This window comes from Natator depressus, chromosome 3 (assembly GCF_965152275.1).
Source record: "Natator depressus isolate rNatDep1 chromosome 3, rNatDep2.hap1, whole genome shotgun sequence".
In the NCBI taxonomy this organism is placed as follows: domain Eukaryota; kingdom Metazoa; phylum Chordata; order Testudines; family Cheloniidae; genus Natator; species Natator depressus.
In genome coordinates, this window is record NC_134236.1 from 1596211 (window position 1) to 1622725 (window position 26515).

A 26515-nucleotide genomic window follows, 5' to 3' on the forward strand; every position below is an offset into this window, starting at 1 on the left:
CAATGCCATGGTGATGCTTGGACCATTACTGAAGGCTTCCCCTGCAACAGTCACTGCAGGCTTTTTTTAAAAAGTTCAGGATGTTTTAAAAAATCCGCTATTACACCCCTGGATGGCACGAGCCGGACGCTGCTCGGGACAGGCAGACTGAGTGCTGTCAGTCACAACACGACCACAGTCCCTCGGAGGAAGGCCAGATGCATTTACAGCAAGCCTGTGTCTCGCGAGCCCTTTGGGCCCGAGGAGGGTCACAGAATCCCAGCACTAAGGTGTCCATGCCCACCTTGCGGCCTCCTCCCTTGCCCAGCCGCTCGGGTCCTGGCCCTGGTGAAAGACAGCATGCCCCGGGTGAAGAACGCAGGTGGCCAGGCTGCTTTCACCGCCCCACACTCCCTGCGGCGCCATTCTCAAGTGCCACGTCCAGTGAGAGCCAACAGCTGCCGATGCCAGTCGGGCACGCTGCACCAGGCAGCTTCTTGCGAAATGAGCCCTCTGGAGCTGGGCTTTGAATTTGCCAAGATCCATCCTCCCCCACACATGCTGTTCTGACCACGTCTCCCCAGTCAGCCTATGTCCTGGCATCCCAGCTCACACCACATTCGGTTCAAATTTCTCCTCACTTGCAGTGTTCTCCATAGGGCAGCTCTGCCTGCCTCTGCCATCCTCCTGCTGCGGGTGCCTCTACCGCACTTCTCTCCCGACTGCTCACTTTGTCTCCTCCAGAACCCACACCTGCCTACATGCAGCCCAATTCATTGGCACAGTAGCCACCCCAGCTCCCCCTTCACACCCTGCAAAATCAGTGTTTTTGCTAGAGCTTGGCTCTGTCTTCCATTAATGTGGTGCCCAGAACAGAGCACCATGTCCCAGGTGGGGTGTCAGCCCTGCTATATTTTGGCTTGCTAACCCTACTGGCTGTGCGCCTGGTGCTGTACAAAATAGAGCGGGTGACAATCCCTGCCCCCAAGAGCTCACAGACAAAACAATCGTGACCAGAGGCTGGGGCCAGGGGTTGGAGGACAAGTGTGACAACAGCTCTTATTGAGGGCACACACCACAGAAGAAGCGACTCTCACAAGTGGTTTGAAGCAAGAAAGGTTTCAGAGTAGCAGCCGTGTTAGTCTGTATTCGCAAAAAGAACAGGAGGACTTGTAGCACCTTAGAGACTAACCAATTTATTTGAGCATAAGCTTTCGTGAGCTACAGCCCACTTCATCGGATGCATACAGTGGAAAATACAGTGGAGAGATTTATATACAGAGAACATGAAACAATGGGTGTTACCATACATACTATAACGAGAGTGATCACTTCAGATGAGCTATTACCAGCAGGAGAGCGGGGGGAGGGGGTAAGGGGGTGGAGAAACCTTTTGTAGTGATAATCAGGGTGGGCCATTTCCAGCAGTTGACAAGAACGTCTGAGGAACAGTGGGGGGTGCGGGGGGGGGGGGAATAAACATGGGGAAATAGTTTTACTTTGTGTAATGACCCATCCACTCCCAGTCTCTATTCAAGCCTAAGTTAATTGTATCCAGTTTGCAAATTAATTCCAATTCAGCAGTCTCTCCTTGGAGTCTGTTTTTGAAGTTTTTTTGTTGAAGAATTGCCACTTTTAGGTCTCTAATCGAGTGACCAAAGAGATTGAAGTGTTCTCCGACTGGTTTTTGAATGTTATAATTCTTGACGTCTGATTTGTGTCCATTGATTCTTGTACGTAGAGACTGTCCGGTTTGACCAATGTACATGGCAGAGGGGCATTGCTGGCCCATGATGGCATATATCACATTGGTGGATGTGCAGGTGAACGAGCCTCTAATAGTGTGGCTGATGTGATTAGGCCCTGTGATGGTGTCCCCTGAATAGATATGTGGATACAGTTGGCAACGGGCTTTGTTGCAAGGATAGGTTCCTGGGTCAGTGTTTTTGTTGTGTGGTGTGTGGTTGCTGGCGAGTATTTGCTTCAGGTTGGGGGGCTGTCTGTAGGCAAGGACTGGCCTGTCTCCCAAGATCTGTGAGAGTGATGGGTCATCCTTCAGGATAGGTTGTAGATCCTTGATGATGCGTTGGAGGGGTTTTAGTTGGGGGCTGAAGGTGACGGCTAGTGGCGTTCTGTTATTTTCTTTGTTGGGCCTGTCCTGTAGTAGGTGACTTCTGGGTACTCTTCTGGCTCTGTCAATCTGTTTCCTCACTTCAGCAGGTGGGTACTGTAGTTGTAAGAATGCTTGATAGAGATCTTGTAGGTGTTTGTCTCTGTCTGAGGGGTTGGAGCAAATGCGGTTGTATCGTAGAGCTTGGCTGTAGACAATGGATCGTGCAGTGTGGTCTGGGTGAAAGCTGGAGGCATGTAGGTAGGAATAGCGGTCAGTAGGTTTCCGGTATAGGGTGGTGTTTATGTGATCATCGCTTATTAGCACCATAGTGTCCAGGAAGTGGATCTCTTGTGTGGACTGGTCCAGGCTGAGGTTGATGGTGGGATTATCACTTGATTATTACTACAAAAGGTTCCCCCCCCGCCGCCTTCCCCCGCTCTCCTGCTGGTAATAGCTCATCTTAAGTGATCACTCTTGTTACAGTGTGTATGGTAACACCCATTGTTTCATGTTCTCTATGTATATAAATCTCCCCACTGTATTTTCCACTGAATGCATCCGATAAAGTGAGCTGTAACTCACGATAGCTTATGCTCAAATAAATTTGTTAGTCTCTTAAGGTGCCACTGGTACTCCTTTTCTTGAAGCAAGAAAGGGTGTTTGGCTTACACCCTCTCCGAGCTCAGGAATAAGGAGTGGGAGGAAGACACACAGAGCAGTGAGGGAGGCAGGGGAATACTGAGCAAGGGTGGGGAGAGACTCCGGCTCCTGCCACAGTCCCAGAGTAGATGATCTGGGAAACTGATCTCCAACAAAACCATTAGGGGGTGACATTTAAATGGGCTTCAGGAACCTCACGGACGTGAATCGGCAAATCCCCACCTCCACAAAGCTACCTGAAAAGGAAAACACGGGGGAGTGTTCACAATGTACACATGTGACCTGAAAGTCCAAGCCCCTCTTTCCCTCAAAATAATCTTCTTTGGTTTTTTTAAAAGGTGTAGCTCTCAGCACCTATCTCCAAGTGTGCTGGTCAGCCAGTATACCTGGGACATGCCCAGAGCCTGGAATCTGAGCAGCGGAAAGGAGAAGACATTTAGTCAGACTGTTTTCTTGTTTGTTTTTGTTAACACCTATTTAACTCAAACTCCTGCCAAATGCATGGGAGAGAAGAGCATTTTGTTAAAGATTCAATACACCCACTCCTCCGACTGCAGGCTCAGACAGATGACAAGACTTGGTATTTCTAGATCAAAGCCAAGCACAATTAAATGTTCAGACCCGCAGGGACTTCCTGGGTCAGTAAAGCATCAAGCCCCAGCTCACCATGAGATGGGGGGGAAGGAAGAACCGAGACCTGAGACACAGGCAGGAGCAGCACTGTGCAAAGCCTGCCACGTGTGATGCTATTTTTACATAGTCACTTCTCTGCCCATGAGCACCTTGAAGGAAAGCAGCACTCTAGACACAAAGGAAATTAAGGAACACCAGGAAAAGCAAATGTCGAAGCTTGTCAAGAGCAGAGGGAATTTGCAAAGGTCACTTTCGCTTTTCAAAGCAAAGATGGATTTTCCCAGACTTGCTGCCGAGGCCATCAGGGAAAGATGTCCAAAGGTCTCAACAATCTCTTCTCACTCCCAGCATTCTATTCTGAAACTGACCACAGAAGCTTCCTCACCAGAAATGCTTGCAAGGCAAAGCTAGAATTTAGCTTCCATGGCATTTTAATTGTTGAACTGCTGAATGTTGTTTAATTAATGACCAATTGTTAAATAATGCTTGGATATGTTTTTATTCAGAGAATCACTGCACAGTCCTGACCTCTTTTCACAAGAGTCTCTGGAGGTTATTGGCCCAACTCCTAATGAAGATCCCCAATTAGACAAAGAAGACAAAACAACTGCAAATACCTCATGTATAATAAAAGCAAATGTCACAAATGTTACACATGCAGTTTTAAACAAACAAAGTCTAGCCAAAAAAAAAGCAGGAGGAGAATTAAATCAGTCACAACGTTGGACTTGTTTATTCAGTGTTAAAGGCAAAACAGCAAGGACTGCTGCCAAAACCTCATTATCAACTTTTCATCCTGGTTGTTGCTTGCTCTGAATGATTTTCCACCAGAATCTGGGCAATCAGTGAGTGGATAACCTGTGGCAATTAACCAAGGAAAAAGCCTAAAGACCATGCCAACATTTCCCCCCCAGACATAACTACACAGTACAGATTACAGCCGAGCAAGATAGTACTTCGGGAGGTTTGCTTATGCATGTGTGAGCGGGAATCAGTTTCATATTTCAGCCCTAACCCTGCTTGCTGTAGCACGCCAACAAACTCACTCCAAAAAAAGAACAGGAGGACTTGTGGCACCTTAGAGACTAACCAATTTATCTGAGCGTAAGCTTTCGTGAGCTACAGTAAGCTGTGATCTCAGTGACTTTGCATGTTTCTCCTGACTTGTCACAGAGGTGAACAAACAAACAGGAGCTGGGCTGGCCCCATCCCACTCCAGAGTAACACACAGTAACACCTGCCGGGAGGAATCATTAACTACAAAGGCTTACAGCAGGTCTTCTGTTCTAGGAGGGGAGGGAGGGGGGCGAACACCTGAGGGCCACGTCAGGGAATGGAAATTGCACGGCGGGCCATGAATGCTCACGAAATTGGGGTTGGGGTGCGGGAGGGGCTGAGGGCTCTGGGGAGGGGCTGGGGATGAGAGGCTTGGGGATCAGGAGAGTGCTCCATGCTGGGATCGAGAGGGTTGGAGAGCGGGAGGGGGATCAGGGCTGGGGTTGGGGAGAGGCTCAGGGGTGCAGGCTCCGAGCGGTGCTTACCCCAAGGGACTCCCGGAAGCAGAGCCATGTCCCTTCTCCAGCTCCTACATGTGGAGCAGCCCCCTATCCTCGGAGCGGGGCGACGCGGCTGCTTCCAGGAGCCATGCGGTGCAGCTCCTGACCTGGCGCCCCGGCTGGGTCCCAGGGCAGGGCAAGTCCCAGACCCTGCTCCCCAGTGGGAGCTCACAGGCCAGCTTAAAACAGCTTGCAGGCTGGATCTGGCCCATGGGCCGTAGTTTGCCCACCCCTGTTCTAGGACCATCTCTATGCTGCTTGTTAAAATTACAAGTAAACAAAGATTGGAAAGTCAGATGAATTAGCCTGTACAGTTAGTGTGGCCAGAAGTCGGACCAGGGTGGAACAGTGACTAGAAAACCAGGAGGAATTGTTTTGATGCTCACATGCTTAATCCCCATTGGCAAGATTCCTGCTCACCTGCCAGAGCTGAGAATTCCTTTATCCTGTCCCAGGGCTTGCACAGATGCTCTCAATGTCCTTCCAAGGGGTCCTCTCTCCTGCCTGCGAGGGTGTTGGTAAGGTGCCTCGCACCGAGGTATCTAAGCACCTCCAGACTACCACTGAGATGAGACAGCACGAGCACAAATATATAGAAGTGCATCCCCACCCGACTCTGCCTGCTCTCCATTCACACCTGCCTTTTAAACCCTTGCAGTGACCATCTCGGACCTTGTTTCTCTCTACTCCTCTACCAGCTGTCTCCTCCAGCCCTTCCTACAACCCAGCTACTCTTGGTGCAAGAGCTTTCTCCTCTGAAGCTTTGAACTGCCTCACTTACTCTCTCCCACCACAGATTGTCTTGCTCATTTCAACCCTCAGCTGAAAACCCCTCTCTTTTCTCCCTTCACTCCCCTCCCTCCCACATAACGCCAATGTTTGTGTGAAGATGCTGCACATAACAACGGAGTGCTCTGTGCCAGCGGGACATATCAACACATGACATCAGACTTCCCTCCTGGGCAACGGGCTCTTGTACCAAGGGTTTTCTTTATAGATCAGTCTGAGACCAGCCTTCCCTACCTGGATATATCCCGGGGCACAGGAACCGGAGCAGCCTCGAGGCCCGTCTCTGACCAGATGTTTCAGAGGAAGGTGTAAGAAAGCTGTAGTAAGATGTAGGATAAGCTGCCCCCACATTATGTCTCCCCCAGGAACACAGGAGTTGCCAGACAGAAATTTCCGATTTCCCTTCTCCAGACCATTCATCGTGTTATTAGTATCATCAGCTTAGCATCTCTGCGGTTTTGTGTTACTATAGCACCTAGGGGCCCCACTCACAGAGCAGGACCCCTTCGTACCAGGCACTGGACAAACACAGAGCAAAAAGATGGGCCCTGCCCCAAGGAGCTGACGCTCTAAGTACCAGACAAGAGACACCGGAGGGAGACAGACAGACAGACAGATGGGCGAAGCACATGGAAACAGTGAGACAATATTGGTCAGCACAGTACTTTTATCACATCCCCCCTCGTTCGTCTCCTTTCCAAGGTAACAATCCCCGAGGTTTTTTCCAAGCCTTTCATCATTCTTATCCCTCTTCCCTGAGCCCCGTCTAGTCTGCAGGACCCTGTGTGTGACGGGCTGTTCGCACACACAGCACAAATGCATTAATACAGCCTTTATCCTCCATCTTGTTCCTTATGCCGCCTGACACCTCGCTTGCTCTTTTTCCCACAGTCACAATTTAAGCAAACGTTTTCAAGGGCACCCAGGTCCCTTGCCTGAGCTGATTGTTAATTTAGAACCCTGTAATGTATGAGCAGCTTCAGTTTCTCTCGGCTATGAATTTATTTGCATTAATCTTCATTGAAGAGCATTTGCCATCATGTTGCCCATTCACCTAGAATCATAGAAGGTCAGGGTTGGAAGAGACCCCAGGAGATCATCTAGTCCAACCCCCTGCTCAAAGCAGGACCAACCCCAACTAAATCATCCCAGCCAAAGCTTTGTCAAGCCGGGCCTTTAAAACCTCTAAGGATGGAGATTCCACCACCTCCCTAGGTGACCCATTCCAGTGCTTCACCACCCTCCTAGTGAAATAGTTTTTCCTAATATCCCACCTAGACCTCCCTCACTGCAACTTGAGACCATTGCTCCTTGTTCTGTCATCTGCCACCACCGAGAACAGCAGAGATCCATCCTCTTTGGAACCCCCTTCAGGTAGTTGAAAGCAGCTATCAAATCCCCCCCACACTTCTCTTCTAAGACTAAATAATCCCAGTTCCCTCAACCTCTCCTCGTAAGTTATGTGCCCCAATCCTCTAACCATTTTCATTGCCCTCAGCTGGATTCTCTCCAATTTGTCCACATCCCTTCTGTAGTGGGGGGACCAAAACTGGACCCAATCCTCCAGATGTGGCCTCACCAGTGCCGAATAGAGGGGAATAATCACTTCCCTCAATCTGCTGGCAATGCTCCTACTAATGCAGCCCAAAGTGCCATTAGCCTTCTTGGCAACAAGGGCACACTGTTGACTCATCTCCAGCTTCTCATCCACTGTAATCCCCAGGTCCTTTTCTGCAGAACTGCTGCTTAGCCATTCGGTCCCTAGTCTGTAGCTGTGCATGGGATTCTTCCATCCTAAGTGCAGGACTCTGCACTTGTCCTTGTTGAACCTCATCAGATTTCTTTTGGCCCAATCCTCCAATTTGTCTAGGTCCCTCTGTATCCTATCCCTACCCTCCAGCGTATCTACCTCTCCCCCCAGCTTAGTGTCATCTGCAAACTTGCTGAGGGTGCAGTCCACGCCATCCTCCAGATCATTAATGAAGATGTTGAACAAAACGAGCCCCAGGACCGACCCCTGGGGCACTCCGCTTGATACCGGCTGCCAACTAGACATCAAGTCGTTGACGTCTGGTTGGCAGCCTGGTTAGATCTCACCTTCTTGTCAACTGTCTAAATGGGCCAGCTTGATTATCACTACAAAAGTTTTTTATTTTTCTCCTGCTGATAATAGCGCATCTTAACTAATTAGCCTCTCACAGTTTGTTTGGCAACTTCCACCTTCTCTGTATGTGTATATATATCTTCTTACTATATGTTCCATTCTGTGCATCCGATGAAGTGGGCTGGAGCTCATGAAAGCTTATGCTCTAATAAATTTGTTAGTCTCTAAGGTGCCACAAGTACTGCTGTTCTTTTTGAGGATACAGACTAGCACCGCTGCTCCTCTGAAACCTGGAGTTACTCACAGTCCTCTGGTCTTTAATAAACTTAGTACCATCTATTAGAGAGTCCATGCAGAAAACTGATGACTCTGGACAACACCCCACAGGTTTCACTTAGTGACTATGTTCTTGGACTCGCCTTCTCAGACATAATTATGCTACACACTATCCTCTGAAATATTAATGTCGAGTGCATTCTGATCACGCTTACCTTCCACTGGTTCTGAAGCCAACTAACACAGCCTTGCAGGGCAGGCAGAAAAAGAGACAGCAAAGTCTGCTCACTGGCCCTGGCAAAGAGGGTAACGGGAAAGAAACAATCCCACTCAGGCAGGCGGAGAGATCACGGCAAAGTGGAGTAATTCCTCCACACTTTCAGAGCACAGCTGGTGCCCCCCTGTCTTTACTGGCCAGATTTACAAGAAGTCTAAAGCTGGTGAGAAATTTCTTGGAAGCAAGACCCCCCCCGCTCACACACACGCCCATTGTCTTGGAATCACAGGATCTCACATTCCCAGCAGGTATCTCATCGTTTTTCATGGGCTTCAGACAGAACGGTGTTCCCATCTGAATACATAAGAACGGCCATATTGGATCAGACCAAAGGTCCATCTAGCCCTGTATCCTGTCTTCCAACAGTGGCCAATGCCAGGTGCCCCAGAGGGAATGAACAGAACAGGGAATCATCAAGTGACCCATCCCCTGTCGCTCATTCCCAGCTTCTGGCAAACAGAGGCTACGGACACCATCCCTGCCCATCCTGGCTGATAGCCACTGATGGACCTATCCTCTGTGAACTTATCTAGTTCTTGTTTGAATTCTGTTATAGTCTTGGCCTTCACAATATCCTCTGGCAAGGAGTTCCACAGGTTGACTGTGCGTTGTGTGAAGAAATACTTCCTTTTGTTTGTTTTGAACCTGCTGCCTATTAAATTCATGTGGTGGCCCCTAGTTCTTGTGTTATGAGAAGGAGTAAATAACACTTCCTTACTTACTTTCTCCACACCAGTCAATATGTAAAGTTCCTTGCTGTCAGACCTGCGAGGGAGAACTGAAACCAAGACAGTGCCGCACTGAACCTTTCTCAGGGCTTGGGCCAGCAGAACCCCCTGAGGAAGGAGAGGGGCAGCCCTAAACTTTGAGGTCTCCCCTTGGTTTCTCAGTACTCCTTGCGGGCAGTGAAACGGCCAGGAAGCTGCTGGGTGCTCAGCACTCTGGGAGCCGAGCCCCTGACCGAGGTGCCCAAGCAGGCCATTAGGCTCCTATGTTTTAAGAAGGGGGAGCACAAGGAAATGGTGAGACAACATTGGCTATGATTTTTCCTGCCATGGTGAGAAAATAGCCAATAGAGAGGAGGCCACAAGCTGCCACTTCAACTAGCTCCCGTGGGCCCTAATCCCCCATTGGGATGGGATCAATGCATAACTACTCGAACTAAAATCTTCATGGACAGTTATCCAAATGGCTATTTCTTCCCTAAGATGTGGAACAGTTCCAAGCAAATACATACTCGGCAGCGCAGCAGGTAAACAGATAAGCAGGCAGAGATTTGCCATCATCCCAAGGTAAGGTCGGAGGTCGTCTTCTGCAGTAAAAACAGCAGCCAGATTGAGAGATAGCAGCCATGAGCTAAGTTGCAGAGAGTCAAAGCCTCACCTTCCATTTATTGCACCAAAACTGTACTGTGCGGTGTTCAGAAGGCTCCTGTCCGAACAGTGCCCACCACCACCAGATACAGAAACAGAGCTTAAGATGGCTAAAGAAAACTTGGTTTGACAGCATCCTGCCTGGCAAGGAACCACTTCTCAACAGCCTGTGTGTGAAATCCCTACTTCTATTGTTTTGCCTTTATAGTCCCTACTTCTCGATTGTTTATCTGTAGGGTCTCTGCCTGGTTCTTTGATCGGTTCTGCCTGTTGCATAACTAATTCTGTAAGGTGTAAATCAGCTAAGGTGGTGGGGTCTGATTGGGTAAAGAATGGTTTCATAATGGGCTAGGATGGGTGAAAAATACTGTCTGGCAGGACTTTAGTTTACAACGACTGGTGAAGGCAGAGCTAAGCAGGATTCAAGTCTCACTATACAAACTGAGGTCCAAAAGGAAGTACTTTGGAACCTAACTCCAGGACTCAGCCCCAAGATCAGAGCTGCCAGACCTCAACACCCTGCCAATCATACTGTGCAGAAGCTGGAGCCCTCCGACGACCTGATCCTGACTGGCCAGCAGGAAAAGCTCGTCTGCCTTATGGGGAGTGGTGAGCATTGTATGCTTAGCGTGAGCATTCTGTTTTGGTAACTGATAATTAATAGAGATGTGTTAGGCTCTTTCACTGGTAAAAGGCCCAGCAAACCCACAGAAGATTACACCCTGAGCCCTAGGAACTGGGTAAGGATAGGTGCCTTTCACCCCAAGCCCGAGGGACTAGGTAAGGGTGGGGGTGCTTAAATTAACCGGGTTACCCCTTCAGTGCACGGAAGGGTACAGGTGGGTGCCCTAGAGCGTGCGGGTAGCACCACCTCTCCGCTCTGGCCCCTCAGCCCATCCAAAGTGCCACAAAAAGCCTGTTGCTCTGATCACACTATGCCCCCTCACCAGCTCTCTCTTTCTGCACTGAGTTCAGACATCCCATCCTATTGTCCAAGACTATGCATCGTTCCCTTATCCAGTTCCCAGCGCACTCTGCCCACCCCCTTAACATTCCCTTCCCCTTCTCGCACTCATGCCTCCCCCTGTTTTCATGCTGCCCCTGGGCCTGGAACAGCCTCCGGCTCCTCCTGCTGTGTAGCCTCCACCCCAGCATGGTTCCCTGTTCTACGGTAGCTCCATAACACCAAGAATGCTGATTCCCAGCTGTCCCAGCCTGTGACCCACAGCTGGTTTAGCTCCATCCATATAAGACTGGGCTGCTGCAGACAGGGAAAGCATCTCAGGCACCAACAGGAGCAACAACCTCCTTGTCTACTAAGCACAGCCGAATCATAGAATATCAGGGTTGGAAGGGACCTCAGGAGGTCATCTAGTCCAACCCCCTGCTCAAAGCAGGACCAATCCCCAATTAAATCATCCCAGCCAGGGCTTTGTCAAGCCTGACCTTAAAAACTTCTAAGGAAGGAGATTCTACCACCTCCCTAGGTAACACATTCCAGTGTTTCACCACCCTCCTAGTGAAAAAGTTTTTCCTAATATCCAACCTAAACCTCCCCCACTGCAACTTGAGACCATTACTCCTTGTCCTGTCCTCTTCTACCACTGAGAATAGTCTAGAACCATCCTCTCTGGAACCACCTCTCAGGTAGTTGAAAGCAGCTATCAAATCCCCCCTCATTCTTCTCTTCTGCAGACTAAACAATCCCAGTTCCCTCAGCCTCTCCTCAGAAGTCATGTGTTCCAGACCCCTAATCATTTTTGTTGCCCTTCGCTGGACTCTCTCCAAGTTTTCCACATCCTTCTTGTAGTGTGGGGCCCAAAACTGGACACAGTACTCCAGATGAGGCCTCACCAATGTCGAATAGAGGGGAATGATCACGTCCCTCGATCTGCTGGCTATGCCCCTACTTATACATCCCAAAATGCCATTGGCCTTCTTGGCAACAAGGGCACACTGTTGACTCATATCCAGCTTCTCATCCACTGTCACCCCTAGGTCCTTTTCCGCAGAACTGCTGCCTAGCCATTCGGTCCCTAGTCTGTAGCGGTGCATTGGATTCTTCCCTCCTAAGTGCAGGACCCTGCACTTATCCTTGTTGAACCTCATCAGATTTCTTTTGGCCCAATCCTCCAATTTGTCTAGGTCCCTCTGTACCCTAACCCTACCTGCCACTGTATCTACCACTCCTCCTAGTTTAGTATCATCCGCAAATTTGCTGAGAGTGCAATCCACACCATCCTCCAGATCATTTATGAAGATATTGAACAAAACCGGCCCCAGGACCGACCCTTGGGGCACTCCACTTGACACCGGCTGCCAACTAGACATGGAGCCATTGATCACTACCCGTTGAGCCCGACAATCTAGCCAACTTTCTACCCACCTTATAGTGCATTCATCCAGCCCATACTTCTCTCGCCCATCGTCAGGGTGGTGCACAGTCTGGGGTCCTACTAGTCTCAACCCCCCTGACACCAAACAGCAGAGCTGGCAGGGACACCTTCCTCATCAGCTGCCAGGGGACTGCACCTGCTCCACTCCAGTGCACCATGCCTGCAATGACCCATGCCTGTCACCCATAGGCTCTACCTGGGGACGCATGTAAAGGCCATGGAGACGTCTCACAGCTGGCAACCTTCTAGGCAGGGCCAAGGGGAGCACTTCACACCAGGGTGCTGCTCTGACTTCCCCCCATCCAATTCCAGACTTGGTTCAAGGTTTTGGACCTTAGGTTCAAAGGCCGTTATGTTTACTTCTGTGACCATGTTTCCACGTGCACACTGCTGCAGGGTCAGGATGTCACAGCACAGGGCTGTGGAATTCCCCACCCGCAGGGACCAGGAGGAGCCAGCATCTGACCATTTTAAGGCCTAGCACAAGACTCTTCTCTAAGCAGGCGACTGCTCAGTTAACAGAAGGGCCAAGCAAAGCTTCTCCAAGACTGATCCCACTGAGACAGAACCCTGATAATGGCGACAAGAGTTTGGTTTCTTTCCTAAGTGATCCTTCATTTTGCATGCGGTGACCAGGTGTTTCAGTGATGGCAGCATTAGAAATGCAGAGACCAGAGCTTTACTGATGACTCTCTCCTCTGTCCCTGCTGATCCCCATCACCATAACCCTGTTATATCTGTAAGCTCCTCTGGGACCTGGCGTCTTTGTCTACAGCCCCATAAGCACAACCACTGCACCAAATACACTAGCATCTGCAGTAGCCCAGCTGGTTTAAGTTAGGAACTGCTCTTTACTCTTTCAGCCATATCTCAGAAAGGCCTCCTGAGTCAAGAGTGGATTTTAATTGCATACATTCATATTCTATGGCCATTGTTCACCTGAACAGCCAGAGTGTTTAAGGGGTCACAATGACCAGTTCTGCAAAACCATCTTCTAGCACTTCCCATCACATCGCTAACCTGCCCCGTAATTTGTGCATTTCTCCCCCCACCACCACTGCTTCTCCAAAGGCAGGAGCACAAAGAAACGCTTTCTGCTGTTCGTCAAGCTCTCTCTTCTCCGCGCTCACCAAGTCATTCCCCATGGTTCCCCATACAATTCCTCCACGCAATCTTCTGCTTCACAAACCATCGCAGAGCTACAGCCCTGAGTTCAGATCTCCATGTGCCTCAGCTGAAGCAGATGGACTGGTCCATAGCCACCCTCATCTTTAGCTGGTGGCCATAAAGCCTACAGATCCCAGTATGCATTGCCCGACACCCATATGAGCTCTCAGAACAAAAAATCCCAAGCATGCTGGGACATGTAGTCTTAGTTGTCTGCTCCTCCATATTAAAGTTGAGGGTATCTGCAAGTTACATGCAGCCCTAGGGCTCTTGGCGAGTTGCAGTCGTAGCCCTTGGTAGGACAAGGGTCGGGGATCCCTGGTGTATGGGAAATCTGCATACAAAGCAATTTAGATTGGGTAAAATATCACAGAAACTAAGAGGCTGGCATCTGCCGGCTTTTCAGCTCTCTCTAGCTACTGGTAGCTGCAGGCCCTTCGGCGCGGTGAGCGAGTGTCTAGACGATTACTTTCTCGGAGGAGGTTTTCCCACTCATCCATACGGCACCGAATATGTTGACACTCAGTCTTGGAGTCCAAGGCTCTCATCTCAAAAGCATTACAGTGATCAGAGACTTTTCCGGCTCTGTTGCTGAGCACGTCCACATCTGACAGCCTGGCCAGAGGCAGAGCCCAGTGGATCACGCCTGCGTTTATGTCAGGAACAAGAAGGATTTAATCCACCCCCAGCGGACGGACAGCTACCAAAAAATCGACAGCTACACTGAAGCTTCAGCTCTGCCACAAAACTAAAAATACCACGGTGTGAGAGGTGGGAACAGGTGTGCTCAGGACACAGCGTGGAGGGGCTCAGGCCGCTCCCTGTCAGCTGGGTAACAGCAAGTGCGTTTCCCCCGCAGAGCTGGGAGATCCCGGGGGTCTGAGCAGCCACTCGGGGCGATTCCCACAACACCCAACACTGCACCCTGCAACCCGCGCCAGGCTCTCGCCCCATCCACCCCAGCCCCTCACCCAGGCATCTCCTCCGGCAACGGGGCCCTGCCCCCAGCCCTAGGGCTCGGGCCCCCGGCTCCTCCCCATGGGGCGCCCGGGCAGCGGGACCCCCCCCGGCTCCCCCGCCCATGGGGCGCCCGGGCAGCGGGACCCCCCCCGGCTCCCCCGCCATGGGGCGCCCGGGCAGCGGGACCCCCCCGGCTGTCAGGAAGGCAGGTAACACCCCGGCCGCCCCCGGCCGAGCCCATGCCCGGCGGGCTCGGGGGGGCGCTGGGCCCGGCCCCGCCCCGCACTCACCGCGCTCCGGCCGCTGCTCTCGCTGCGTCTGCACCGAGCCGGGCTCTGCGGGAGGGGCCGCACCGCGCATGCGCCGCTGCCCCCCCTCCGGGGCCGGCCGCCCCCCCGGCCCGGAGCCATGGCAACCGCCGCCGCAGCGGCCGGGCCCCCCAACCCCGCCACGCCTCCGTGGCCCCCCACATCGCCCCCGCCCCCGACATCGCCCCCCACATCGCCCCCGCCCCATCCCCTGCCCCCGACATCGCCCCCGCCCCATCCCCCACCACCCCTGCCCCCCACATCGCCCCCACTCCACCCCATCCCCCATCCCCCACCGCCCCTACCCCATCCTCCCGCCCCCCACATCGCCCCCGCCCCCCACACTCCCCACCTCATCGCCCCCCACCGGCCCAGCCCCCCACATCGCCCCCACCCCATCCCCCACCACCCCTGCCCCCCACATCGCCCCCACTCCACCCCATCCCCCCCGCCCCCCACATCGCCGCCCCCCATTGCCCCCCCACACTCCCCACGTCGCCCCCACCCCTACCCCATCCCCCACCACCCCTGCCCCCACCCCTACCCCTACCCCATCCCCCACATCGCCCCCACTCCACCCCATCTCCCACATCATCCCTACCCCTTCCCCCCCCGCCCCTGCACTCTCATCCCAGCCCCCAATCCCACTCCACCCAGAGCTCCTGGCACTCTCATCCTTCCCCAATACCCCATCTCAAATCCCAAGCCCCGACCCCCCCACTCCACCCCAAACTCCCACCCTCACCTTTCCCCCATACCCCAGAGACACTGCCTCCCGGCAAAATCAATAAGCCGCAGAGACAGCCCCCTAAAATCTGCCTGACCCGGACGTGGCTCTAGGAACCCTCTGGATCTCCCAACCTCCCAGCGGGGTGAAGAGGGAGGGGAGACTCCGGTAACCCCCGGGCACACTGTCACCTCCCTAGGCCCGAGCCACAGCAAGGGCGCTCAGTTACCCCACGTCCATAGCTGCACCAGGGATAAACAGACCCCCCCACCGACCTTCTGCTGAGTGCCACACACTGTGGGAGCACCCCATCGCACAAGCACAGCCCATTGGCCAAACTGGGGCGATGCAGGAGCTTTCAAGCTGAGGGGGAGCGTGAAAACCAGCCTCCGATGCTAGTCATCAAGGTGGCAGCGAGAAAGACAACCACCTGCGACTGGTGGTAGGGACTTCAGAAGGCAGCATGTTCCCCTGAGAGCTCCTGGGGCAACCCCAAGACCCCCGGCAGAGCTAAGGGGCTGCGGAGAGACGCTACCATGACCCCCCTGCCATCACCCTTCAATGCATGGAGAGGCCCCACCCTAAGCAGCCAATGTCGAGTACGTAGCCCTGCCAGCCCCTGCCGAGGCCGCACTTAGGCAAGGCCACCCAGCGGGATGCGGTCAGAACCCAGGACCTTCTGCTGCGCCCCTCTGCCCGCTGCTGCTGCCCCGCCCCGGCCGGCGGGTCCCACCCAAGCGTTCTGAAGGAGCTGAGTCCCCGCTCCAGCTCTGGGGCCAAGTTAATCCCTAGGGCATCCCCATTGTCTTCAGCTCAATGACACCAGGGATGGGTTTGGCCCATGAAATCTAGCCTTCAGCAGCAACTGTCCCTGGGGCTTGGAAGGCAGCCAATGCAGCACTCCTGTTTATTAACAGAAGGGAACGAAGCGTGAGACCAGCAATGAGCTTGGCTCCTGTACCACAGATTCTGGAGAGGAAGAAGAACCTCTAGGCCCGCAGAGGGCAGGGCAGGGTTTCCCCTTCACATCTCTGTATGCGCCAGGGCTTTGTCTGATCTCACCTCCCATGGTCCAAGCAATGGAGTTTCCACTCCAGTCTGGGAGACTGTTCCACAGCCCGAGAGGTCTCCCTGCTGCTGGGAAAGGTTTCACAAATGTCAGACGAATTTTTCCCATGCTCAGCCTTGTCCTGTCCCGACACGCTGGCACTGACTCCTGTGTCATACAGAGCCAGGAGATTACAGGACATGGGAACTGGTGTCCAAAGGCAGAGAGGTGGCGACTCTGGGGGAAGAGGGTGAGGAAGGAGAGATTGCAGGAAGAAGCTGCAGAGGGAGGAGGAGAGAGGCACAGGGAGGACAAGGAGGGGGAGATTGTTCCCACTGAGGAGGAGCTGACCAGGATGTGGCCAAGGAAATAATGCGAGGAAGTCAGATCCTGTCATGTATTGCAATAAATTTATGTTTTATTATTGATATATTCTTCTGAGTTATACGTACTTAATTTGGTTTTTTCTTATATATAAATATTATATATACATAAAAATAGTGTATGTTGTGTAATTTTTTTTTTTAATTCAGATAACTGAGGTAAGGGGCAGGATGAAACGTAACCAACTGAGTGGAGCACAGAAACGTAAACTGGCGGAAGAAAAGAAACAAAAAACTAGTGACATTTTCCAAAATCTTCCAAAGCTGACATCATTTTTCAAAGCGAATCCATCAGAAGCAACATCTTCTCTCAGTAGCACAGACACTGTTTCAAAACCTGTAGGTGTTTCAGAGACTGACCCTTCTATTGGTGAAACAAACCCCATTCCAGAACATGCGGATGTGTCAGAGACTGTAACTGTTCGTCCTACTCCTGGCGGTAAAACAAACATTGTTCTAGAAGGTGTGGATGTGTCAGAGACTGAACCTGCTCATGCTGTAAGTAATAGGAGAAAAGATCCTGGTATGTGGGTTGATTTCAGTACCGATGATGTAGCTTACTGGATAGATTGTGGACCAAATGACTGTCAACACCACACTGGGCTGTTTGAGAAATCATGTCGGACTTTTACCAATGACAAACAAACAAGATATTGTTCACAAAAAATATTTCTTGGCATGAAAGCCAATGGTGAGAAATACACTCGAGGATGGCTACTGTATTCACCATCAACAGGGTCTGTGTACTGTTTTGTTTGCAAACTTTTTGCATATAAACCTTCAACATCCCGGTTTGCTGCAGATGGATTTAGTGACTGGCGGAATACTGTTTTAATTGAACAACATGAAAATAGCACTACTGACAGAGATTCAATGTTGGCATATTTAAATTGAAGACAGGGCTTTGGATTGACACAAGAATTAGAAGAACAAATTAAAGGGTAGCGTGGATACTGGCAACATGTCTTGCAGTGTGTTATAGCTGTTATTCAAACATTAGCTGAACATGGTCTGCCTTTCCAGGGATCAAATGACACATTTGGATCATTGCAGAATGGAAATTTCTTGGGATTGTTCAAGCTTGTGGCTCAATTTGACCCATTTTTAGCAGGCCATATCTCAAAATATGGGAATGCTGGCAAAGGTAATCCATCATACTTATCCAAGACAATATGTGATGAACTCATGTGATGAACTACATGCCTCCAGCTTCCATCCAGGACACACCACACGATCCATTGTCTACAGCCAAGCTCTGCGATACAACCGCATTTGCTCCAACCCCTCAGACAGAGACAAACACCTACAAGATCTCTATCAAGCATTCTTACAACTACAATACCCACCTGCTGAAGTGAAAAAACAGATTGACAGAGCCAGAAGAGTACCCAGAAGTCACCTACTACAGGACAGGCCCAACAAAGAAAATAACAGAACACCACTAGCCATCACCTTCAGCCCCCAACTAAAACCTCTCCAGCACATCAAGGATCTACAACCTATCCTGAAAAATGATCCCTCACTCTCATAGATCTTGGGAGACAGACCAGTCCTCGCATACAGACAGCCCCCGTAACCTGAAGCAAATACTCTCCAGCAACCACACAACAAAAACACTAACCCAGGAACCTATCCTTGCAACAAAGCCCGTTACCAACTGTCTCCACATATCTATTCAGGGGACACCATCATAGGGCCTAATCACATCAGCCACACTATCAGAGGCTCGTTCACCTGCACATCTACCAATGTGACAGATGCCATCATGTGCCAGTAATGCCCCTCTGCCATGTACATTGGCCAAACCGGACAGTCTCTATGTAAAAGAATAAATGGACACACATCTGACATCAGGAATCAGAACATTCAGAAACCGGCAGGAGAACACTTCAGCCTCTCTGGCCACTCAGTAACAGATTTAAGGGTGGCAATTTTGCAACAGAAAAGCTTCAAAAACAGACTCCAAGGAGAAACTGCTGAGCTTGAATTCATATGCAAACTAGATCCCATTAACTTGGGTTTGAATAGAGCCTGGGAGTGGCTGGGTCATTACACAAATTGAATCTATGTCCCCATGTTAAGTATCCTCACACCTTCTTGTCAACTGTCTAAATGGGCCAGCTTGATTATCACTACACAAGTTTTTTTCTCCTGCTGATAATAGCTCATCTTAATTAATTAGCCTCTTACACTTTGTACGGCAACTTCCACCTTCTCTGTATATATATATATATATATCTTCTTACTCTATGTTCCATTCTATGCATCCGATGAAGTGGTCTGTAGCCCACGAAAGCTTATGCTCAAATAAATTTGTTAGTCTCTAAGGTGCCACAAGTCCTCCTTTTCAGTTTATCTGTCGACTCTACACCTGATCTTTCACATATTGATCAACTGAGTATTGTATTAAGATATGTGTCTCCCACAAATGGAAAACCAGTTGAACAATTCATAACATTCCTCAATTTGAAAAGCCACACTGGTGAAGAAATGGCAAATCAAGTACTGCCTTATCTGTGCCAAGTTTGCAAAATAGATTTCTCAAAGTGCAGAGGTCAATCTTATGACAACGCTGCCAGCATGGCAAGGCATCATCAAGGAATGCAGAAGAAGCTTCTAGAACAGAACAAATATGCCATATTCATACCATGTGCTGCACACTCTCTCAGTCTTGTTGGCCACAGTGCTGTTGATTGTTGTCTGGTGGCAGTAATTTTTTTCTGAACAGTCCAGTTACTTTATACATTTTTCTCTGCCTCAACACACTGATGGGCAGTTCTTAAAACATATTTGGGCAACGATCGTGTCGTGTGTTGAAATCTCTTTCTAATACTCGCTGGGAGGCACATGCAGTGGCAACAAGTGCAATTCTGGAGCCCTACTCAAAGATTGTGGATGCAATAGAAAGTACAGCTGAAGACCAATCACAAAAGGGAGAAACTATACGAGAGGCAGAAAACATTGCAAACGAGATGCAAGAACTAGAGTTTGTATTTATGTGGAATGAAATTTTACAACACTTTTACCACACAAGTCAAGCTCTCCAAGAAAAAGAATTGGATTTGAAAACATGTGCAGACCTCTGTCCATCATTAGCAGACCACTTACACACTTTGAGGAATGATTTCGAAAGATTTGAAGACATATCAAAAGATGTCTTGCCTCATACTACCTACAAAGAAGCCCAGTCCCGCAAGCGAATCAGGAAAAAACAAGCAAATGATAGCAGTGCAACAGAAACAGCATTGAATCCTAGAGACAAATTTCGCGTATCTACTTACTACGCTATAACTGATACACTGGAAGCTCATATGAAGTGTACAAAGTAGCATCAAGTAGATTTTCTTTTCTAAACGATATGGACTTATCTGACGAACAATATTCACAAGGTTCCCAAGAGCTAGTTGACTCAGACCCTGTTGACTTGAACATGAGTCTCTGTGGAGAAGTGCGGCAGTTCCACTGTTATATGCGCCTAAAGTTTAAAATGAAATTCAGTCACATTGATCTTCATGACACAATACTGAAAGGCGGAATACAACGTGTATTTCCAAATGCAGAGATCGCACGACGGATTTGTCTAACATTGATGATTACTAACTGCTCCGCAGAATGCTCTTTTTCTCAGCTGAAAAGAATAAAAAACCCTCAGAGAACAACAATGTGTCAGGACAGACTTGATTCACTTTCCCTATTGTGTATGGACGCGGACATGCTTTGTCGAGTCAGCTTCGATGAACTTATCCAGAATTTTGTAATCAGATTTTGCAATCAGAAAATCTAGAAAGAAGCTGTTATAAATATAAAGGGAAGGGTAACCACCTTTCTGTATACAGCGCTATAAAATCCCTCCCGGCCAGAGGCAACATGCTGTTACCTGTAAAGGGTTAAGCAGCTCAGCTAACCTGGCTGGCACCTGGCACCAAAGGACCAATAAGGGAACAAGATACTTTCAAATCTTGGCTGGGGTGGGGGGGGGGAGGCTTTTGTTTGTGCTCTTTGTTTACGTGCTTGTTCTCTCTTGGGACTGAGAGAGGCCAGACAGGAATCCATCTTCTCCAACCCATGCTAATCCAAGTCTCCAATATTGCAACCAGTAGAGGTAAGCCAGGCAAGGCAGATTAGTTTATCTTTTGTTTTATGTGAATTTTCCCTGGGTTAAGAGGGAGGTTTATTCCTGTTTTCTGTAACTTTAAGGTTTTGCCCAGAGGGGGATCCTCTGTGTTTTGAATCTGGATACCCTGTAAAGTATTTTCCATCTTGATTTTACAGAGATGATTTTTACTTTTCTTTTTTTTTTAATAAAATCCTTCTTTTAAGAACCTGACTGATTTTTCCATTGTTCCAAGATCCAGGGGTTTGGGTCTTTGAAGATTTTGTAACCAATTGGTTAGGCTATTTTTCTCAAGCCTCCCCAGGAAAGGGGGTGTAGGGCTTGGGGGGATATTTTGGGGGAAGACATCTCTGAGTGGGCTCTTTCCCTGTTCTTTGTTTAAAACACTTGGTGGTGGCAGCATATGGTTCAAGGACAAGGCAAAGTTTGTACCTTGGGGAAGTTTTAAACCTAAGATGGTAAGAATAAGTTTAGGGGGTCTTTCATGCGGGTCCCCACATCTGTACCCTAGAGTTCAGAGTGAAGAAGGAACCTTGACAGAAGCAATTTTAGTTTCAGCATACACTAAGTTTGGTGTCATTTCAAAAAATAAAATTTTATTTTATGGTATAGTATTGTTTTTATTTTGAATTATATATGGGGGAGCACCATAATCTTTTCAGTCCTTAGGGCCTCTAAAGGTCTTAATCTGGCCCTGGCTCCACCCCTCCCCCGCGGGCTCCACCTCTAAACATTTCCCAAGTCAAAATGCAACTGGAAAAAGTGGGATCTTTGCCCATAACTCACTGAAGATCCCTCCAGGCCCAGCCTGACTCCTCAGCTAGGGAAAGGGCTCAGTTTATAGTGGCTTTATCTCCCAGGAGGCCTTGCCTCAATCCAGGACCACAAACCAGCTGCCAGGGAAGTGAAGCTTACTTTCTTGTAACTTGGGAGACAGGCCAGTCCTTGCTTACAGACAGCCCCCCAGCCTGAAGCAAATACGCACCAGCAACCACACACCACACCACAAAACCACTAACCCAGGAACCTATCCTTGCAACAAAGCCCGTTGCCAACTGTGTCCACAGATCTATTCAGGGGACACCATCATAGGGCCCAGTCACATCAGCCACACTATCAGAGGCTCGTTCACCTGCACATCTACCAATGTGATAGATGCCATCATGTGCCAGCAATGCCCCTCTGCCATGTACATTGGCCAAACTGGATAGTCTCTACGTAAAAGAATAAATGGACACAAATCAGACGTCAAGAATTATAACATTCAAAAACCAGTCAGAGAACACTTCAGTCTCTCTGGTCACTCGATTACAGACCTAAAAGTGGCAATTCTTCAACAAAAAAACTTCAAAAACAGACTCCAACGAGAGGCTGCTGAATTGGAATTAATTTGCAAACTGGATACAATTAACTTAGGCTTGAATAAAGACTGGGAGTGGATGGGTCATTACACAAAGTAAAACTATTTCCCCTTGTTTATTTCCCTCCCTACTGTTCCTCAGACGTTCTTGTCAACTGCTGGAAATGGCCCATCCTGATTATCACTACAAATACTACAAATGTTTTGTTTTTTTCCCCCCTCTCCTGCTGGTAATAGCTCACCTTACCTGATCACTCTCGTTATAGTCTGTATGGTAACACCCATTGTTTCATATTCTCTTTGTATATAAAATCCCCCTCCTGTATTTTCCACTGCATGTATCCGATGAAGTGAGCTGTAGCTCATGAAAGCTCATGCTCAAATAAATTGGTTAGTCTCTAAGGTGCCACAAGTCCTCCTGTTCTTGTAACTGGAGTTCTTCGAGATGGCTCTGCAAGGTCACACTCATGGATACTGCACCGCCTTGTGGTGCCTTGCGGTAGATCCTCTCCCAGTCATGTCCCTTAGAGCAATGTACCAGAGGGTAGCCATGCTCGTCTGTGTCCACAAAAACAAGGAGTCCGGTGGCACCTTAAAGACTAACAGATTTATCTGGGCATAAGCTTTCGTTTGTAAAAAAACCCACTTCTTCAGATGCATGGAAAATCATTTATGCCTGTTTCTGTAATTTTCACTCCATGCATCTGAAGAAGTGGGGTTTTTATCCATGAAAGCTTATGCCCTAATAAATCTGTTAGTCTTTAAGGTGCCACCGGACTCCTCGGTGTTTCCTTAGAGCAGTGGGTCTCAACCAGGGGTACATACCCCTGGGGCATACACAGAGGTCTTCCAGGGGATACATCAATTCATCTAGATATTTGCCTAGTTTTACAACAGGCTACATAAAAAGCACTAGCGAAGTCAGTACAAACTAAAATTTCCTACAGACACTGACTTGTTTCTACTGCTCTAGATACACTATATGCTGACATGTAAGTACGATATTTATGTTCCAATTGATTTATAATTCTGTGGTAACAATGAGGAAGTAAACAATTTGTTAGAACTAGTGTGGCTGTGACACTTTTGTATTTTTATGTCAGATTTTGTAAGCATGTAGTTTGTAAGGGAGGTGAAACTTGGGGTACATGAGACAAATCAGACTAGAGGGTTACAGTCATCTGGAAAGGTTGAGAGCCGCTGCCTTAGAGTGCTCTCGCACCCTTAGCATTTCTTCATGTCCCAAGAGCAAGTCTATCTAGGGGATGGAGCATCCTCCATCACCTCAGTCCCTTCCATGGCAACAGCAGAGAACAGTGAGCAACTAGGACTATGAATTTGCAGAGCCATCTTGAAGAACTCCTGTTACAAGTAAATAAATCTTCATTTCTTTGTGTGTTCCCACTTCTGGGACAGACTGATCAGCAGGGCTGAAAATTACGTGGACGTGGGGACAAAGTCCTAACTGAACAGAGACTGCAGCACTGCTCTCCCGAACCCAGCATCTGCTCTAGATGACAAGTCCAGTACATTATGCTGAGTCAAATTGTGAACAGAACTCCAGGTAGCAGCTCTACAAATCTCCACAGCAGGGGCTTGTTTAAGGCAAGCAAAAGAATCTGCCATGACTCGAGTAAAATGTGGACGTATTTTCCAGGTACAGGAATCCCTGCTAAGGAATTACATTCAACAATACATTGCTTGATCCATCCAGAAATGGTCTGGAAAGAAAGCATATATCCCATGGGATTTTTTAGCATAAGAAACAAACAATCTGGATGATTTACAAAAACCTTCAGTTCTGTCTAAATTATAAGCAAGGACCCTCCTTGTATCTAAAGCATGTAAAGCCCATTCAACATTGTTAGGATGTGGTCTGGGACGGGGGGGAATGGCAAATGAATGGACTGATTGACATGAAAATCAGAAACCACCTTTGGCAAAAACCTGGGATCAAGCGGAAGAACCACCTTATCTTTATGGACAATAGTGAGCAGTGGACCAGCCATAAGAGCAGTTGGCTCACCCACCTTTCTGGCAGATGTTTTAGCAACAATAAAAGCCATTTTAATAGATAACTCATGTAAAGAAGACTCAACAAAAGGTTCAAAGGGTGGTGCCATCGTAATAGCTAGAACCCAATGTGACAGAGTTCCTCCTCTGCCTTGGAGGGTCCTGCACTTATTGGCGGATTTGCTCGCCTCAGAGAGTCCCGGCAGCCCTCAGTTTGGCCACTTTTGCTAGTGGCTCAAACCTGCCGTCCACTCAGCTACCCTCATCGCTGGCCAGCATGGGGGAAATGCAGAACAATCCCCACAGTCTCTGTGTCCCACCTAAAGGGTCGGGAACAGGCCAGATCCCTTTCCAATTTAGACCTTCCCTTCTGGTGTTTCTCACAGACCAGGTCAACTCCTCCAGTGTCCGACCAGGAGTTGGGGGAATGGGGGGATCCCAGGCCCACCCTCTACACCGGGTTCCAGCCCAGGGCCCTGTGGATTGCAGCTGTCTACAATGTTCCCCGTATCAGCTGCATGACAGCTACAACTCCCTGGGCTACTTCCCCATGGCCTCCTCCCAGCACCTTCTTTATCCTAACTGCAGGATCTTCCTCCTGAAGCCTGATCACGCTTGAACTCCTCAGTCCTTCCGCAGCACGCCTTCTCACTCCCTGCTCCTGGCGTGCCCCTCTACTAACTGATGGGAGGTCCTTTTTAAACCAGGTGTCCTGATTAGCCTGCCTGCCATAATTGATTCTAGAAAGTTCTTAATTGACTCCAGGTGTCTTAATTACCTTGCCTGTCTTAATTGGTTCTAGCAGGTTCCTGATTGCTCTAGCGCAGCCCCTGCTCTGGTCCCTCAGGGAACAGAAAACTATTCATCCAGTGGCCAGTATATTTGCCTTCGACCAGAGGTGAAAGTAAGCCGGTACGCCCTGGTATGGCGTACCGGTAAGAGCCGGTGCACCGTACCAGGACCGGCTTTCCGAGAGGGCAATTTAAAGCCCTGGGGTAGCGGCGGCGGGGCTCTGGCGGGGATTTAAAGGGCCCCAGGGCAGTAGCAGCGGCTGGAGCTCTGGGGCCCTTTAAATCCCAGCCTGAGCCCCACCGCCACTACCCCAGGGCTCGGGCAGCAGGGCTCAGGCAGGGATTTAAAGGGCCCCGGAGCTCCAGCCCCTGATACCCTCCCGGGGCCCTTTAAATCCCCGCCTGAGCCCTGCTGCCGAAGCCCTGGGGTAGCGGCGGTGGGGCTCCAGCGAGCATTTAAAGGGCCGGGGCGGTAGCGGCGGCTGGAACCCCGGGGCCCTTTAAATCCTCAATGGAGCCAGGCCACCGCCACCCCAGGGCTCGGGCAGCAGGGCTCAGGCAGGGATTTAAAGGGCCCCGGAGCTCCAGCCCCCGATACCCTCCCGGGGCCCTTTAAATCCCTGCCTGAGCCCTGCTGCCGAAGCCCTGGGGTAGCGGCGGTGGGGCTCCAGCGAGCATTTAAAGGGCCGGGGCGGTAGCGGCGGCTGGAACCCCGGGGCCCTTTAAATCCCCGATGGAGCCCGGCCGCCGCTACCCCAGGGCTAGGGCAGCAGGGCTCAGGCGGGGATTTAAAGGGCTCGGGGCTCTGGCAGCTGCTACCACAGAGAGCCCCAGGCCCTTTAAAGCTCTGCCAGAGCCCAGAGCCCCAGGGTAGCGGTGGCAGCCGGGAGCCCCCAGGGCTCCTCAGTGATTTAAATGGCCCGGGGCTCGGCTGTGGTAACGTCAGCTGGAGCCCTGGGCCCTTTAAATCGCCCCCAAGCCCCGGGGCTCCCAGCTGCCTCTGCAGCTGGTAGCTCAGGGGTGATTTAAAGGGCCCCGGGCTCCCAGCCGCCACTACGGCAGCGGGAGCCCTGGCCCTTTAAATCACGATTTAAAGGGCCTGGGGATTTAAGGCCCTGCCTCTTCCGGTTGAGGCCAGGCCCCCTGCTCAGGACTCCGGCATACCGGTAAGTCCTCTAACTTACTTTCACCCCTGCCTTCGACCAGACTCCTGTACCCCACTGGTCTGGGTCTGTCACACCAACTAAGATCCCAAGGAGGGACAGTATCTCTCACAAAGGAGGATACTCTTTAGATAAGCCCTTCGTAAACTTCTTAATGGTATTATATACACTAATCCACCATCAACTAAAGTATGCGAGGCAGAAACGGCTGCCATATGAATCCTTAATGAGGAGTTAGATAACCCTTTAGACTTTAAAAACATCAAATATTCTAGAGCACAGGGTACGGATGCTGAAGCAAGAGAACCAGAATCACCCTTCTCAC

General features: G+C 50.0%; 2 protein-coding genes across 3 annotated transcripts in view; both read right to left on the reverse strand.

Annotated features, from left to right (window-relative positions):
* The window catches only part of MAPRE3 (microtubule associated protein RP/EB family member 3), a 71947-nt gene extending 57277 nt beyond the window's left edge, over positions 1–14670 (reverse strand). For both annotated transcript variants that reach the window (XM_074947289.1, XM_074947287.1), the window contains exon 1: positions 14574–14670. The gene's annotated coding sequence lies outside the window, so the exon portion shown is untranslated. The remainder of the gene's footprint in view (positions 1–14573) is intronic.
* Positions 1–26515, reverse strand: part of LOC141983976 (uncharacterized) — an 82713-nt gene that overhangs the window by 48654 nt on the left and 7544 nt on the right. The window lies entirely within an intron of this gene.